This window comes from Phalaenopsis equestris, unplaced genomic scaffold (genome assembly GCF_001263595.1).
Source record: "Phalaenopsis equestris unplaced genomic scaffold, ASM126359v1 Scaffold207207, whole genome shotgun sequence".
NCBI classification, from domain to species: domain Eukaryota; kingdom Viridiplantae; phylum Streptophyta; class Magnoliopsida; order Asparagales; family Orchidaceae; genus Phalaenopsis; species Phalaenopsis equestris.
Window position 1 is genome coordinate 16,048 of NW_018226558.1, and position 3,658 is coordinate 19,705.

The 3,658-nt window shown below is 30.0% G+C and overlaps 1 protein-coding gene across 1 annotated transcript in view; it reads right to left on the reverse strand.

Annotated features, from left to right (window-relative positions):
• LOC110036472 (DNA (cytosine-5)-methyltransferase CMT2-like) overlaps positions 1–3,275 on the reverse strand; it is a gene marked incomplete at its 3' end in the record, with an annotated part of 4,730 nt that extends 1,455 nt beyond the window's left edge. The window contains 2 exon segments of the mRNA XM_020740922.1: positions 2,960–3,062; positions 3,165–3,275.
• Between the last annotated feature and the right edge of the window lie 383 nt (positions 3,276–3,658).

Sequence of the window (3,658 nt, forward strand, 5' to 3'; positions counted from 1 at the left end):
GATATCTCTTGGAACCTTATCGTAAGCTTTTTCTAAATCAATAAAAATCAAATGTAGATTCTCCTTATTATCTCTGCACTTAGCCATCAAACCTCTCAATAAATGTATATCTTTCATAGTAGACCTGCCCCGGCATAAATCTAAATTGATATGAGAAACCTTTGTGATGCGTCTTAACCTATGTTCAACTACCCTCTCCCATAACTTTAAAGTATGACACATCAACTTAATTCTTCTATAATTTGCACACTCTTGTGCATCCCCTTTATTCTTAAAAATGTGGACCTACTCTTCCTCCACTCCTCAGGCATCTTTTTAGTTTTTAAATAATATTAAAGAATATAGTAAGCCAAGAAACACCCAAATCTTCCAAATATGTCCACACTTCAATTGGAATATCATCAGGTCCTATAGACTTTCCACCATTTATTTTCTTTAAAGCCTCCTCAGCTTCTTTTTTACTAATGTGACGGTAAAAATGAAACATTTTATTATTATTCACGATATTAAAATCACTAAGTCACTAAGTTCGATCGTATTTTCAGAAATTTCATTAAAAAGTTTATCAAAGTAACTCACCCACCTATGTTGAATATTTTTTTTCTAAGAAAAGTACTTTTTGATTTTTATCTTTAATACACTTTACTTGAGTTAAATCTTTACATTTTTTTTCTCTTTGTTTGGTTGGTTTATACATATACTTTTCACCTTCCTTAGTATCTAATCTATTATAAAGATCATTAAAAGCAGAATTTTTAGCGTCACTGATTGTTCTTTTATACTCCCTGCGAGCCGTTTGATATTTTTCCCAATTCTCTAAGCTTTTACATTTAAACCAATTTTTATAACATAACTTCTTATATTTTATCTTTTCTTGCACATTATTATTCTATCACCAACTATTTTTATTTATAAAACTTTTTCTTTTGATTCTACAAGCACATCTTTTGCTACTTGTTTAATATTGTTTGTTACTTTATCCCACATAACATTTGCTTCTTCATGAATACCCCAAATTTTGAAATCTTGAATTTTACTCATAAAAATAATTTTTTTTATGTCTTTTAAGTTTCTCTATCTAATTCTATGATGATGAGTCCTAGCATTCTTTATATTATAACTCTTAATCTTAAAATCTAGAACTAATAAACGATGTTGGGTACTTAAATTTTCACTTGAAATGATCTTACGATCTTTACAATCGCGACGATCTTTTCTTCTCATAAGAAAATAATCAATTTGTGTTTTATTAGATCCACTCTTATAAGTAATAAGATGCTCATTTATTTTCTTGAATAAAATATTAGTAATAACAAAATCATATGCTAAAGCAAAATCTAAAATAACTCTACCTTCTTCATTAGTTACTCCAAAACCGTTGCCACCATGAGTATTTCTGAAGTTTTCTGTCACTCTACCAATATGTCCATTTAAATCTCCTCCAATAAAAATTCTTTCTTCAAGAGGTATCAGTTGGATTAAGTTTTATAAGTCATTCCAAAATTTATCTTTAGACCCTGTATCTAAACCTACTTAAGGAGCATAAGCACTAATAATATAAAAAAATTTTAGTATCAATGATAATCTTAAGGGCTATAATTCAATCTCCAACTCTATTAATTTTTACAGCATTATCTTTCAAACTCTTATCTATAATTACACCTACACCATTTCTAGTGTGACTTTTACCTGAATACAGTTATCAATCTTCTTAGCCTTTTCTCCAACCCATTTAGTTTGTTGAATACATAAGATATTAATCTTTTTTATGAATCATAATATCAAATAATTTTATTAATTTATCATTAAGAGTACATATATTCCAAGATTTTATTCTAATATTAGTTTCATTAATTTTATAGACTAACTTCTTTACGCGCATTCGTCTTTAATGTGGAAACTCTTGCTTATTTGACATTACACCCTAGTGTTGATGTAGCGGCCCTTACACACTTTTCATTGTATTCAGGCTATACAGCGCGTCGCTTCCAGGGGACGCCCTAGCACTTACACAATGATCAAAATGATTCATGTCATGATTTTTTTTTCGACAAGTTTTATGTTGGTTGTCGAGTTCCTAACGCAACCCTCTACTTTTCACATCCGGGCTTGGGACCGGCAACGACAGTTTTTGCAAGTAAGATCAATTCTAGTAAAAAAAAATTATAAACAAAATTATTGCGTACAGCAAATGGTATGATTTCCCAATGATCTATAATTTGCAAAACGTCCTTATAGAATGAATATATAATCAGATGATAAAAAGAAAAAGTATGTGTTGTTGGAGATAACATGTGTGAATAGTGTGTGTGTGTGTGATGCGTGTAGGAAAATAGAGAAGGGTAGAATATGTTCAGCATATAGAAAATCAATATTCAATTTGGTGTTTCAAGCTAAAAAATATATAATTCCAGAATGTTAAGTCTTCATTTTCAAATGGAAATTAATAAGAAAATGAAGCCATTTACTCTATAAAAAATTTTGTGCTGATGACTAGTCCTAATATTTATGAACCATTCTTTGCTTCGTATTTTGTATGCTAATAAAAAAGCAGTTCACAACAACGAAATTTTTGTGTTTACCTAAGTTTCACTTAAACTAAGGCTAATTGTTTAATTATCAAAACGCATACAAAAAATTAAGATTCTATGAGATCATTGGTTACACAACATTCATTTTTTTCTTTGATTCTTGATGCTTTGCCAAACTATCAGAAAACTTCATGAAATGTAGTTTCCAGAAGATTGTAGTAGTGTAAATCAGATCGATTGTATAGAATTTTAATTTGGTATCTACTTGGTCATTATAAAAAGGTTATGGAAAAGTAACTTCTCCTATCAATTGAATCAAATCATAACTCAATGCAAACGTATGCGTACATGCAACTATTGATATATATTTTTTAAGGAACAATTTAAGGCCATAAAGAATTGAAAACTGACTCAAAATGATGTCCAACCTTTACATAAGCGCAATCTCCCAGATTAAAGACATAGCCAGCTACAATAGCTTGTAAATAATGACATTTGACATTTAAGATGATTTCATCTTCATCATCAAAACTGCATCATAAAATGTGAAAGAATAGATCAAACAAAATTGAAAATATTAACTGAATCTAAATCTTAAACAAAATAAAGGAAAAAAGCCAATGCATTTCTTACATGTCAGTACTGTTCCAACTAATGTGTTTTGCACCCTTCAAAATGCAGACAGTCCATGCGTTAGAAGGTAAAATTCCTTAATTAAAGGCTTAAACAATAAAAGGAGAAAGTAATCCCCATATTTCATCATTATAGGAAACTGCTGCTAATACAAAGATTTTTTGAACTAATATGTCAGAATGTACACAATATTGGCTCTGTAAAGTTACCAAAAACTTGAATAATATGAAAAATTAGAATATGATGCCTATTATTATAAAGTACAGAAGTTGTGATTCCCTAAAACATGCAGAGGCTCATTATGATTATCACATTTCCATTCACAAGTGATTAAAGATTGCAAGTATACATATAGGGGTGTAAATGAGCCGAGCTTGAGCGAGCACGGAGCTTGCTCGTGTTCGGCTCATTTGAAATTTTTTTTGTCAAAACGAGCTCGTATTCGAAATGGCTCGTGCATAGCCCTTTTCATATTCAACTTGATTCAAATTTGA